Source organism: Dipodomys ordii, unplaced genomic scaffold, assembly GCF_000151885.1.
Source record: "Dipodomys ordii isolate 6190 unplaced genomic scaffold, Dord_2.0 Scaffold148, whole genome shotgun sequence".
NCBI lineage: Eukaryota > Metazoa > Chordata > Mammalia > Rodentia > Heteromyidae > Dipodomys > Dipodomys ordii.
Window position 1 is genome coordinate 1,959,433 of NW_012267364.1, and position 15,490 is coordinate 1,974,922.

Consider the following 15,490-nt stretch of genomic DNA (forward strand, 5'->3'; position numbering starts at 1 on the left):
CACACATCCCATTTTTAGTACCATGTTGTTGATGGAAAGAACTGGTAGCTCATACTTGGCTTTGATCCTTTAAAGCTGTAAGGCCATGACCGCTGAATATCAGGCGCTATCTTACACTTTCAAATATCAAGTAAATAAAATTATATCCGTAAAATACCTGGTAATGTCCTGACAGATAAAAGTTCCTTTATCAAGTACTCAATCATTGATAAGATTAATTAGAATCTCCAACTATTAACTGAGAAATCCTCATAGTGTGGATGGAAAGGAATTGACCTGTGTTTGTGATGGGACAGGGCTTCAGGAAAGATTCACAAGCACACCATGGCCTTCTGGCTCAACAGTTGGTTCAGCAATGGAATTAGGAACTTTTTAGTCTAGTATTGGCTTTACTGTGATACCTCACTCTTCCACCATTTCCCTAGTGATGAAACTCCAAGGGAAGGGCTTCATTAAGTCAAATCATGCTGAGACCCTGCAGGTCCCTCAGAGGACATCCCCAGACATCCTGTACAAGCCCAGATCTCACAAAAAAAAAGAACAAGCCAGACTATTTCTTGAAATGGAATATTGGAAACAGAATGAACCAATTACATGTGTTCCTCACCACAGAGACTGAAAGCATAGATCTTGGGCGTGTGCCACAAGACACCATCTGTCTATCTGGGAACCAGGTCTGGCCCTAGTTATAAAGTACTGTCTAATATTTCTTTGTTGGGAAAAGAAAACATCTCTATAGTGAGAATAGAACATGTTGCTGTTATTCCATAGAGAAATGTGAAACAAATAAAGTGATGATATAAAACCTCATTAGTCATCTAGAATCTAGATCAATAAAGTATCATCTCCTTCATAAAATCAGAATGATGATTAAAATAATTCTCCGAGGAAATATATGTGTTTGAATGTATATGTATGTGTGTATCAGATCTGCCACTAGGCTTTTGCAAGTTATGATTTATGCGATTACAAGGCACCAACCATCTTGGATAACACAGATATAGCTACTGAGACAATTCTCCTGTAGGTGGCAGGGGGCTGTCTAGTACAGAGGGTGTCTCTGCTTTGCAAGAAGTTTCCTTCATCAGCAACTGGCAAAAGTGATTTATATACATGAACGTGGTAGCTCTATTTTCATGACAGCTATGTGAAGTAACAATTTCCCCCGCGTGGGAAATGTTTTATTTACAGAGATGTTCATCACAGCATTACTCAAATATTGCAAACAACCTGAATGTCCAATAGTACAGAAATGATTAAATCAACTGTAGTATTCACAATTGATATTTATGAACTGCTTATAATAACATGGGAGAAAAGCTTCTGCTATGCTATCATTATAATTTTATACTTAAGGATACAAAACTGTGTATGCGGCATGATTACCACTATGTAATGCAAACAAAACAAATTAAAAGCTATTCATAATGAAATTGTAGAAGTGTAATAAACTGAAATATATATTAGTAGCAGTTGGGGAGGGTAGGATTACCAATGCTATTTTTGCCTCTCTAACTTGCTATATTTTCCAAATATTTTAATGAGTATGTATTCATTTTATATTAAAGTGTCTACCAAGAAGTTTTAGAAGCAGAGAATAGACATTAGAGGCAGAATTAAAACCCTTTCAAAATTTCATTGCTGAGGCATAAAGACATTGAAGCACCTGATGCAGTATTTCAGCATTTGTAGGAGATGCCTCAGTACGTTGGCAGAGAAATTTCTTTGTACCAACTGCTCCAGCAATTTTCATAGAGAACACACCTAGGAGCAGGAAAAGCACTGAAGAAAACCTCTGTGATCAAAAGTTAACAAGTACATTGTAGTATGATTATCCTTAGAAATGCCCCATTATTTTTCCTCAAATCCTTAAAGCATTTCAACAGTCCCTGGCAAGGCAGAAAATCTTCCATCAAATCGGCATAAGACAGTTCTGTTAGAAATATTCTCAAATACTTTCTACCTATTGATGCTAGAATTCTTGAGTTTATCACAAGTTCCTTTGAAATCATCAGCCTATGTATACCTTTAATCTATAACTGCATTCACTACTCACAAGATCTCAGTTTGGGGAGGCTACAATGATCTGGAGAAGGATGACTTTGGAAAGATTTACAGGTTGGGAGAGTTCTCTTATGGATCAACACTGACAACAGCAGGCTTCAAGATCTACCATTCCAGTTTTTAATGTCTCTTTACCCAGACTAACAGAATGGGTAGTACAGACACAGCCTACAATAGCTATGAGTACAAGGAAATCTTACCTAAATCCACGGTGCACTCAAGTTTACTTTTCTCATGATCTTTATTCTATTTCTTCAAAGAAGCTCATGGCTTGGTACCGACCTCTCTTTGGACCACACACCTTCCCTGGAGCCAACCAACTCAGTTGTTCTAAGTAGTGGTGGACTTTGCTGTGATGTTTTCACATGGTTGCCGGGGTTTTCACTTTAGATGATACAAAGCATTTCAATCTCCAGTAGCAGCCAGTGTCAATCTTCAGGCTGCCACCAGGAAGCTGCTGCTACATGTCTTCCCACTAGCGGAAGGATGCATTTCTTTGGCAAATACTACAGAGCAACTATAGGATGCCAGGTATGCACGAGGTTTTCCACAGTAACTTCCTCAGCAAAGTTAAAGCTCCTTTTCTCAGAAGATTTACATCCTAACTGGATAAGATGCCAATTAATACATTCAAAAATAAATAAATAAATACACGGATTTGAATAACTAAATTCTGATGGAAATAACTCTGATGTGAATATAGCAGAAAAAAGTTATACTGCAGTCAGGTACTAGCTACTCAGGAGGCTAAGAGCTGAAGATTTTTCTTTGAAGCCAGACCAGCAGAAAAGTCTATGAGACTCTTAATCTTCAATTAGCCAGGAAAAAGCTGGAAGTAGTAGTGCTGCCTACGTGGTAGAGTGCCAGCCTTAAGGGAAAAAGCCAAGTGAGAGGCCCTAAGTTTAAGTCCTAGTACCTGAACCAAGAATGAAAGAAAGTAAGGAAGAAGGAAGGAAGGAAGGAACATCTACACTGAAGGATGGGAATGTCCCATCCTTAAGCCAATTTCTGGCTTAACTTAGAGCTTTCACAAATGAAGTAGCACTTCCTACACCCTACAGGCACAGATCTGGTCAATTTCATTACTTTTCCTGAATTTGGCCCTACCTCTTTATGGATTCCCATTCTCCAGAGGCTTTTCTTTGATTTCACTGATGCTTTATTCATGAACCTACAACAGCTATGGTGTTTTCAAGAACTAGTAAAAGGAAGTGACCAAAGGCAGCCATGAAGATGGAGCACCTTCCTCTTCCCTGAAAAAAAAAAGGCTGGGGCTGGGAAGGTGGCTCAGTGGTAGAGTGCTTGCCTTGCATGCATGAGGCCCTGGGTTTGATTCCTCAGCACCACATAAGCAAAAAGAAAAAAGCCAGAAGTGGCACTGTGTCTCAAGTGGTAGAGCGCTAGCCTTGAGCTGAAAAGCTGAGGGACAGCGCCCAGGCCCAGAGTTCAGGCCCCATGACTGGACCCCCCCCCAAAAAAAGGCTCTCAGATATTACCCATATCAACACAGACTTTTCCCCTAAGAGATTCTGACTCAGTATTCTGAGATAAAGGTCAGGTATCTAAAATTTTCATCAGAAACCCTAATCATTTTTTAATTTTATTTTTTTTGGTTGGTTCTAAGGCTCGAACTAAGGGCTTGCACTGTCCCTGAACTTTTGTGATCAAAGCCAGATCTCTACAGATGCCATAGCTCCACTTTTGGTGTTTTGCTGGTTCATTGGAGATGAGTCTCCTGGACTTTCCTGCCCAGGCTGACTTCAAACTGCCATCCTCAGATTTCAATCCTGAATCACTAGGATTACAGGTGTGAGCCACCAATGCCCAACAAAAACCTTAAATTTATTTTAACATAGGTTGTCCTTGTAGCATATGTTGAAGTAGAAAAAACAATATTAATAGTTAATATGCAGCAAATTATTAGTATTAAAATGCTTTGGGAATGCAGTAGGATGCAATAGTTCAGTGTAATAGGATTTAGAATTGAGAAACTCCAACTCAAACTTTGGTTTTAATCCACTGTGACCTCAGACAAAAATCTCCTTTCAATCTACAAAACAAAGAAAATAGAAACATATCAGTTAAGAGGACAAAAATGTGATAATGTTTTATTGTGAAGATAAAATAAAATCATGTTTAAAGGCATTTGCCAAAGCGCAGGCTACTTCTGAAATTCTTAACAGAGCAATGTTTGATGGTGATGATTATGGTGATGATTGTAATAGTTATGATGATGAGGATGGTAGTAATTGTAGTGATGATGACAGTGGTAGTGATATTGCCGGAGGAATACTTAAATCTACAGTTGGCTGTAAAGTATGATTGCTCATTCTGAGTGTGCTGCATTTTCCCCAAAGAAAGCATATGGTTTCTGAAGTTCTAGTCTCCAAGGAAAGAAAATAACACAAATGAAATGAAAGAGAACAAATACAAAAGGCCCTCAAAAGTGTATGACCCAAATGTCATACACAGAAGACAAAAAGCCAAAGCTGGATAGACTCATTAGATGTGTGTCTATTATTTTGCCCTCAAACATTATTTCTCTCTCTTCCTTTTTTGTACTGGTACCAGAGCTTGAAGTCAGGCCCTTGCACTGTAATTTGCCTTCTTCACTCAAGGCTGGTGCTCTCCCAGTTGAGGCATACCTCCCACTCCAGCTGTTTAGTTAATGGGAGTTAAGTGTCTCTCAGACTTTCCATTTCCTTACCAATGGGCAAGGTCATTCTTTCATATAGACTCATAGAATTATATTCTGTATATATGCCAGATCATTTTCTTGATCCATTCGTCCACAGAGGGGCATCTGGGTTGATTCCATATCTTAGCTATGGTAAATAATGCTGCAACAAACATGGCTATGCTGGAGTGGTTTTAGTGTTGCTTGGTTTATGGTCAACTGGATAAATGCCCAAGAATGGGATTGCTGTATGATAGGGAAATTCTATATTTAGTCTTTTGAGGAACCTCCATACTGCTTTCCAGAATGGTTGGACAAGTTTACATTCCCACCAACATTGTAGTAGCATTCCCTTTTGGCCACATCCCCACCAGCATCTGTTATTGTTAGTTTTTCTTGGTAATGGCCATTGTAACTGAAGTGAGGTGGAACCTCAATGTTCTCTTGATTTGTGTTTCTTTTATGGTTAGAGATGTTGAACATTATATTAAGCAAAGTAAGCCAAAGCCAAAGAAACATCGGTTGCATGGTTTCCCTCATTTGTAATAATTAGAATATGCCTATAAATCTATATTTAAACCCAATGGATAGTTCACTTGGACTTGAAAAAATTATACAAGACTCTAAACATTCACACAGTGAGACCAAAGAGGATATTCTCAGGAGAGAATCACAAGGGCTCAATAGCTATGTATATGATCATATAAAATGGTGGTTATTGAAATGAACTCAAGAAGTGGAGACAAGATGCTTTCTAATTTTACTTTTTGCTGTTCTGTGTTTCTGTTTTTCCCCCTTTGTCTGTTTTTTTATTGTGAAAATACTGTACAGAGGAATTACAATTATATAGGCAAGATAATGAGTACATTATCTTAATGAGTACATTTCTTATGAGTACATTGTTGCCTCCTCCTCTGTTGCTTTTGTCTGTGTTTGATTTCTGTACATTTTGTCCTATATGCAAGTTTATCTGATTTGAGGAGGGGATAGGGAAGCACAGAATGGTGGAACAAAAGGTGAACAAATTCAACAGTTATACTCACTAGATACTATGTTGGAAATGAACTATACAACTTGAAGAAGAGGGAAAAAATGGGAAAAAATGAGGGAGGGGTGACACTGTTCAAAAAGAAATGTACTCACTACCTGACTTATGTAACTGTAACCCCTATGTACATCACTTTACAATAATTTTTAAAGCATGAGAAAAGAGCAAGAAATCAAGTCAGAATTTGAAAAAATAAGAGTCAGATTTTTCTACCCAAGCTGGCACTGAACTATGATCCTCAAATCTCAGCTTCCTGAATAGATAGGATTACAGGCATGAACCATCTGCTCATTATTTCTTTTTGTTTGTAGCATATAAACACTGATTTTTCCTTTGGAAAATCTCACTTTCCCACTCTCTCATCCTACATGTTTGGTTACATTAAAAGCACTCCAAGATCAAAGTGTGAATCCTAGAACTTCACTTAACTATGTCAGAGGATAGTGGCTAAGCAGGTAACCCAACCACAACTTGTCTTGATCAACATTTAGAATGTTTCCTGGAGTTTGGGCAAAAGAATTGTGATGCTGCTCATAGGTTGAGCTAATTATAAGTCTAATGATGCAAAGACTATCATTCCCTCAATAGAGAAGATACAGTCTTAAGAAAAACCCAGATATATGCCAGCAGAAACGTGTGCAAAAACCTAGAGATAACACTAGAGAGAAGAAAAATTCATAGTCCTCACAATGTTTTTATGCTTCTTATTATTTCCATATATTATGCCAGTCTTTGGGCTTGAACTCAGGGCTTGAGTACTGTCCATGAGCTGTTTTGCTTAAGGCTAGCACTCTACCACTTGAGATACAAATAGACTTCTGGCATTTTTGGTGGTTACTTGGAAATAAGAGTCTCAAGAACTTTCCTACCTTGGCAGGCTTTGAATCAAGATCCACCGATCTCACCCTCCTGAGTAGCTAGGATTAGAGGTGTGAGCCACCAGCACCCAGAAACAGCAAATCCCCATCTCCAGCCATAATTCAATATTTTGAATGTATTCCTATCTGAATTGATTCTACCCCTTGCTATTCCACTTCCAGAAAGTAATAAATCCTACTACAACACCATCTGTGTTCATCCTAATCTGGTTTAAATAGGGTTTATTTCACTTATAAATAAAGTATTCCTGCCTAGGATGGAGATGATGCCAGGGAATAAAGACAATTGAGATGAGAATGTATTTTCGAGGACCTGTATTTGAGTCTGAGCTCAAGGCTTCACACTTGCTCAGCGGGTTCTCTATAATCTGAGCACACATCCAGCTTAGCTTTTTGCTGATTATTTTGGAGATGGAGTCTCATGGACTTTTCTGCCTAAGCAGCTCCAAATAATGATCCTCCAAATCTCACCCCTCTGAGTAGGTAGCATTATAGGCATAACTACTGGTAGCCAGGTATATGCATATTACAGATGCTCTCTCTTGCATGTACATATGTATATGTGTAGAGGTATTCATGAACAAGGAGTTGAAATGAAAATATGTGAACTCTTAGTTCAGCTTCTCAACAAACTAGAGATAGTGATTATTGCCTACATTCTCAAATATAAAGAAGAAACATTTAAAGATATGAAGGGCTTGGCTATTAATCACAAGGGATGGGATTCAAGTCTTATTGATTGGGCTTCAACTCCTATATCTGACACCTGCTCTGACAACTACACTTTGAGAGAACTAAAGGAATTGGTCGATAGGACTGTGTGTGACAAATGGGTAGGGTTTAGGTGAGGCAGTAGTGCCAAAATAACAACATGAATAAGAGTAACATAGGATTCAGAACAAAAGAGTAGACTTGTACTTTTTTAGAGAAATGCCAGATGGACAAGAGACAAGAGTTAGAGAGTTAGAGAGCAGGTTTCAGTTCATACTGTTTCTCAATACACATTTGAAAGAACTTGAAGAATTCCCTATATTTATTTCTCCAAGAGGTTATAAAAGAGTCTAACAATAGTATGACCTAGTATAGATCAAGTGTATTCTAGAGACCAAGAAGAAATAGTTACATGTAGAACAGGCATAAAGTTGATGCACTTGTTCATTCAGCAAAACTAACTGAAAGCCTATAGATAACAATAATGTGTGATGTATTTCAGAAAGACACAGAAAAAATTTTCAAAATGAAGTATAAAGTAATGATAAATATTTGATAAAGCAGACATGCTTAGCCTTATTTAAGCATTACATTATATATGCATGTATGGGACTATTTCATGGTACTCCATTGATAGGTACAATTTTTATGTTCATATATATAAGTTTAAACATTTAAAAAAAACCTGTTGGTTGCTAGAGGCTCACACCTGTAATCCTAGCTACTCAGGAAGCTGAGATCTGAGGATAATGGTTCAAAGGCAGCCTGGGCAGAAACATCAAAAACTTGAAAATGGCACTTCGGTTCAAGTGATAGAGTACTAGCCTTGAGAACAAAGAGGCTCAGGGACAGTGCCCAGGTCCTGAGTTCAATTGCAACCAACAACAACAAAAAAACTTACTGATAACCTACCTAACTGGAATATTTCTTGATCTACTAGAACAGAATAAAGAACTTGGAACAATTTTAAAGGATTGAGGGTTCAAAAAGAAAAATCAAGTAAAATTTTACACTCCAGTTCACTTTAAAAAAATTGTAGATTCATGGATTGATGTAAAAACTTCTCATCAATCCTTATTCCTGAATGTCACAAAGAATGAAATGGCATCAGAGAGAGGGAGAGGTTTATATCTGTTTCAGAAGATGGCCTGGAAGCTATAACAGAAACTAATAAGGGCCTTTGGTTCTTTTATTACTCAGGTTGCCGGTGAAGACAGACACAGCAAGTATCTCAGCTCTCTGTATATGCCTGTAGTTGGCACCCTTACTTCCCTTCAGCCCCACCTCTGGCCCACCTGCACACAGGCAAGCCATGGCGCTAAAGGAAAATCTATACATAGAGCTGAGCCAACATTCTGGGCATGTCTCTTCTAATATCAACACAGCTGGAGAGATGAGTTATTTTACCCTACCTCTCATCTGAACCATGTTCTTTGTAGTTGAAGCTACAGGTCTTCTTCACCCAGGGATCTCAGTTCCAAAATGATAACTACACTTCAACGGAATTCCCACAGAGCTCATGTCATTCCTGCCCTAGGTTGCTGAAGATGTGAACACCATGCAAACACATGAGCCCCTGTGCAAGTGGACTTTGAGTCCCAAACACAAGGTCTTTCAAGACCTAAGTGAGCAGCCTCTCACTGCAAACCAACTGGAGGTGCTTGCTCAGGCTGAGCTGTCACCAGCCAAGGATAAGGCTTTCACTAACTTCAAAACCAAGGCTGAAGGCACCTGAGTATCTCAAACACCTGCACTAGCAGGTGTAGGACTACCTGGGAACTTGCTTCTGTTTGAAGGTAATGGAAATTTTATGAACATAACTCCTATTTGGGATGTCATTCCAAGACTTGGGGTTAATGAATCAGTTGCAGCAGTGTGAAGAGGAAGGACATTTACTTGCACTTGACTATGTGTTACCTAGAGCACCTCTGTTTCTTTCCAAATCAAGAGTGCTTGAGAGCCACAAGTCGGTGGTGGCTCATACTTGTAACCCTAGCCCGAGAGCTGGAGCATGGTGGTTTGAGCCCTTCAGCAGTTAAATCTGCTAGATTCCACCCTGAAGGAATAAAAGCTGAAACTGCTGGAGCCAATGTCTTGTAATCATAGCTACTCAGGAGACTGAGATCTAATGACCACGATTCAAAGCCAAAAGTCTTACTGACTTTTCTGAAAAAGCCAGTAGAGGTATGTCTCAGGTGGTAGGGCACCAGCCATGAGTGGGAAAAGCTAAAGGTTAGTGCCCAAGCCATGAATTCAAGCCCTGGTCCCGGCACACAAAAGTAAAAGTAGGACCAAAGGCATGGCTCAAGTGGCAGAGCACTAGACAAAGAAGCTACCAACTACGGACATGTTGACTACTTTATGTTAGCTAATAGATATGATGAGACCAAAGAGGTGACTATACTTTTACAAGTGAAATGAACCCCAAGATAGGGAAACAACTTGTTTTTTCTTTCTTGCTATTTTTTAATGTATCTAAAATATACTATGTGATTTTTTTGTTTCTCTTGTAGGTTTTTCTCCCATGTAATAACCGCTGGTTTCACTGTATTTGATGTTGGTGCCCTGAATCTTGTATAAGCATTTTTTCTAATTTGGGGAGGGGAAGGGAAATAACAAAATGCTGAAATAAGGATACAGGTTGGCCCACTGTAACAATGAGATGTACAAAACCCTTTTGTTGAAAATGAACTTTACAACTTCTTGGCGGGGGTGGGGGGAGCAGAAGATTTGGGGAGGTGGAGAGGGAAAGGATGGTAGGGGAAAAACAAAGAAGGAGGTAACAATGCTCAATAGGAAATGTACTCATTATCTTACTCATATAACTGTAACCCCTCTGTACAGTATCTTTCCAATAAGAACTATATATTTAAAAAAACATTGAAAATTGCTCAGTGTTTACTTTACTAATGTGCCTGCTTTAAGGACTACTTGCTTCTCCATCATTAGAGAATAATGATACAACTTGAGACATGGTTTTTCATGATAGGAGAAAGAAAGGTGGGTAAAATAAGGAGCTCTAAGACATTTTGTTAATTATCTTTTCTGCACCAGACACCTGCCAGATGCTTTTTATTAATCACTGTATATTCTCACAGTGCGAAAGATGATGAATCATTTTCATTTGCAGATGAGAAAGCTATGGGTGAAAGACCTAATGTTGCTCAAGAACATAAGGCTAAACAAGAGGAATATTCAACTCTCAAACCCAGAGCTCTCTGATTTCTAAATATCTATACTCAGAGATCTTCTACTCATGCCTACATGGGAACACACACACACACACACACACACACACACACACCTGGAACCCCTTTGCTTTATGCACAGAGACAAACAATCTAAATAGACAGACACTCTGGGTATGCATACCTGCCTGTGTACACATTCTCTCCAGACTGGCTCAGTTTTCAGCTCTTGAGTTAAAGGCTCATGTTCCTATGAGTGAGTGGTTTTATTAGCTGACTCTGATACTAGAAAAAGTAGGCAAAGTAGTCCTACTGTCTTCACAATGTTGGATACTTCACTGACTGAGTCGGCAACTGCCGCATGGACTCCCAGAAGCCCTTGAACATTTGCATCCGCAGCGACTCAGAGACATTTACCAAGGCTCTGGGATTTTCCTCCTCCCCAGTCCTGAAATCCAACCTTTACCTTCTGTGAGGGCAGAAATGACCTGCATGTGAATGCTGACTTATGTGAGACTGAATCCAAAAGAAGAACACTTCAGTCCTTAGGTAGGCTTTAGTCTTAGCCCTACACAGGGTGGTAAGTCAATAGGTGTTTGTTGATTGACTGACTAACCAACAGACCTAACATCAAATCCTCTTCTGGGGGGTGAAGATGTTTGCTATACTTCAAGCCTACAGCTGCTTAGGAAAAAAAATCACACTCAATTTATCTTTGAACACAACTTTTTCTCTAAGGATGAGAAAGATGCCTGGGTTCAGCAGCTTGGTTGAATCTCTTGCTGTCCAGATGGCACGGGCATCTTTCAGTGATGCCTGCCTGGTAAATTTCATCAAACCACACAGGCCCTGTGCCACAGAAACACACTGAAAACAAAATCACTCTCTGCTTACCTGGCTTGCTTTTCTCTCCCTCATCCCCAGAAGGCTAACCCTGTCGGTCACTTCATCTCCTTCCATTTGGCTACCTTTGTAATCTCCTTTAGTTTTCACGCTTTTGGCTTCCTGCTCACATATAATTCTTTGGATTTACATTATTTCTAACATCTGCTGAAAGACTTTTGGGGGCTCTTTTTGTATATTTTTGTGCAGGTGTTATGTCTTGAATTCAGGGCCTCAGTGGTACCCCTTAACTTTCTTTGCTTAATGCTGGCAGTTCCACACCTCCACATATAGGTTTTTGCTGGTTAACTGGATATAATTGTCTCTCACACTTTCCTGCTAGGTCTGGTTTTTCACCACAATTCTCAGATCTCTGCTTGAGTAGCTAGGATTGTAGTCATGAGCCACTATTGCTCTGCGTGGGGGGAAAAAAGCACTTAATTCGGGCCTAATAACCTCCTCACCCCTCAGAATCTCACTGAAAATGACTCTTTCCTTGTTTCCCAACTGAAGCTCACTCCTCCCAATATGTGACAGGTTAAAGGATAAGTCCACAACCCATGCATGGACATACACAGACACTAAGCCCATCATTGGCATTACAAAGGGGATGCACAGTCTTCCATTTCTTGGCAGCTCTACTCACTTGTACAACTTCCAGTTTAAATGTCAGCACAATTTGCCCTTATAAAACTCAGCTCCTCCCACTCTCCCACCAGGGACTGTATCTGTAACCACGGTAACAACCCAGGTGCAATAACATATCCAGCACTTCGATAAAGATAACGAGTGCCTAGAGAGCAAGGGGAGAGAAAGGTGCTGGAATGCCACAGGAGCCTGGGACTGCCCAGCATTCATGTCCATCTTCACTCTCATTCTAAGAGAGGTTGGAAATGTTCACATCTGTTTTACCAGGTAAAATGAGCCTCTACCAGTAGCAAAGTCTTTGTGCCTTCTATTAAAGTTTCTGCTCCATCTATGTACGTTAGCTAAAAGAAATGGTCAGCTTCAGGAACTGAATCTCTACAATCATGGGTTGGCTTGCCTAGAGTCAGAATGTATTTCTGGAAAACAGCTCTCTGTGCTTGAGCTTGCCTTCCTATGGAAGGAAATATTATTCTCCATTCTGCTCTGGGTTTTGGTTTCTGTCTGTCTCTATCACCAACTCTCTCTCCCTCCTTCCTTCTCAATAACAAACATATGCAGACATGTACACATAGGCATGCACACACACATAGAATGGCAGAGGGGAAGAGGAATAGGGAAAAGATATGAAGAAATTACTTGATCACCAGACACAGGGCTAGCTTTACAAATAACCTACTTAATAAGTGCATCAGCCATGCTCTGGCATATATATATATATATAACACTCATCTCTGCATCTCTATGTAAGTGCACATACTTGAATACACAGAGATTTAGCAACTTTCCTAAATTATAATAACTGTCAAAAGTAGACTACTCAAGGTTTACGGCTACATAGATTTCTTTTTAAGATGCTGTGATTCAAAAGAATATCAAGAACTGAGCAGAGGCCATAAATAAATAATGAACTTTAAGGCAATTTGACTAGCAATCGAAGCACATCACTATTGGTGGGAAGAATAAACAGGAAGTCACTTCTGATGAGACTCAGGCCCAGGGATGCAGCAGACACATCCCTGGGTCAAGAGTCAGGCTGTGCTGGCCCCTGTGAAGGCTCTGTGACTGAACAAGGCCATCCTTTACCTGCAGGCACATAGTGACCATGGGGATACTTGAGCACATTTAGGAAGAAGAATGGCCTCTTGAGGACATTATATACATTTAACAAGCAGCCCAAATAAGGTCTTAGAATGGATTCTCCACACTGAACATACACACCCAGAAACAATCTTTTGCTTTGTGACAGGGGAACCTCATGATCTCCACTTTGGTACTGTATCTTTGGTACTTTGTATCTTTGACCCAGTGATATCCACTTGTTATTCGTCCCACGTAGTTTTTGACTCTCAGCTTCACCTGGGTTACACTCACCACTCTGACTGCTCAACCAGTTCAGTTTCTAACTCTATTACTGACCTCTAATTGAAACTCTGCTCAGCAGAATTGGAGAGCAGATCACTCGTACACTTGGACAATTCCTTCCAGATCAACTCAGTCTTGCTCAGGGTTTGGCCCCTGGCACCTGCTATGGCCTGCTGCATTCTGATTCATTGTGACACTTCAATAACAGGTTGTTAAATGGGAATCTTATTTTGATTCAGTAGCTCAGCTAAGTCTCTCAAGTTGAGAACCAGGTAGTAAAGAAGAGAAATTCCTTTAGGTTTGAAATCTGTTTTAGTTTTGACATTTGCATGGTTTTGAAATCTGTAGTTTTTAAAAATTAAGTTTTTAATTTTGAAATTATTAATAATTAGTTCTTACAGTTGTAAGAAGTTAATATCTAACAACAATACTAGTTGGAAACATTAACACATCACATTTCTTAATGAATAGACTAACTAGATAGCAAATAGACAACTGAACTACCATAATATATAGAAAGCTCCACCTAAAAGAACAGAATATACATACTCCTTAAGTGTACACAGAACCATCTTAAGGTTAGACTAAGATATGATGAAAGCTAGTCTTAAAAATTTAAGATAAAAAATCTATAGACAACAGAATAAAGACAAATCAAAACATTAGAAAATTTTGAAAATGAAAATACATAGATTTAAATAACCAATGAGTCACAGAAAACATCAAATGGTAGGTTAGAATATACTAAGAGATGAAAGACAATAAAAATACAATGGTCGACTTATTTTCATCATTTGTGCCAAGGAATTGGTGAGGAAATTATTTAGTCGTCTTGTAAAAAAAATGATACATGAACAACTGGATATCCACATTAAAAACAAAGCCTTTTGCTATGCAGTAACTTAATATAAAGTCTAAATATAAATTCAGAAGAATGTACAAGGTACAGCTTCATGGACAGGGAATTAATATGGCTCCTTAACTATAATACCAAAAGCAAAATTAACTAAAATACAACTAATTGAATTTCATCAAAACAACTCTTGATCATCAGAAAACACTATGAAGAAAATAAAGATACAACATAGCATTTGAGAATCTATCTGCAAAGAACCTAGTATCAAGAATATATAAGAACACTTACAATTCAACAATAAAAGTACAATAATTCAATTTAAAATTAAGCAAAAATTTGAACAGCATTTCTCCAAAGAAATGGCCAATAATCACATTAAAATAGTCTCAATGTTATAATCATTATGAAGATGCAAATTAAAACTGCAATGGCATACTACTTCATAGTATGATGTATTTAATCTAGATTAAAGTTATTAAGAATTATTGGTGAGGCTCTTTTGAAATTGGAATCTTTATCAATTGCTAGTGGGTATGCAAATCAGTGTGGCTGCTTCAGAGAAGGATCTAGAACTTCCATTTAAAAATTTATAAACCAGAAATTTAATCCTAGATGTGTACTCAAAAGAGATCAAGATGCACATACAAATAAACTCTTGTACATGAATTTTACAATAGTATTATGCATGACAGCTATAAAGTGGGAACTAATGCTTGTCAACTGATACATGAATGAACAAATGTTGTATATACCTGCCATAGTATATTATTCACCTGAATAGTAGTAAAGTATATGACAATGGTAACTCTTGAAAACACTAAACCAAACTAAAACCAATACAAAAGGCCATATACTATATGACAACATTTATGAGAAAAATGCAGAATAGACAAACACAGAGTGGAATATATTATATTGATGGGTTCCAGCTTAGAAGAAAACATTCTGAAAAAATGATTTATAGGTTCAAGGTTTTATTTTGGGATTAGGAAACTGTTTTAGGATGAGTTGGTGTTGGTGTTTGCATAAACTCTGAATATTCTTTGTTTTTTGTGAAAATACCATACAAAGGGGTTACAATTACATGGGCAAGATAGTGAGTACATTTCCTATCAAGCATTGTTGCTTCCTCCTTTGTTTCCCCTTCCCATCCCTTCTCCTCTCCACCCCCCCCAC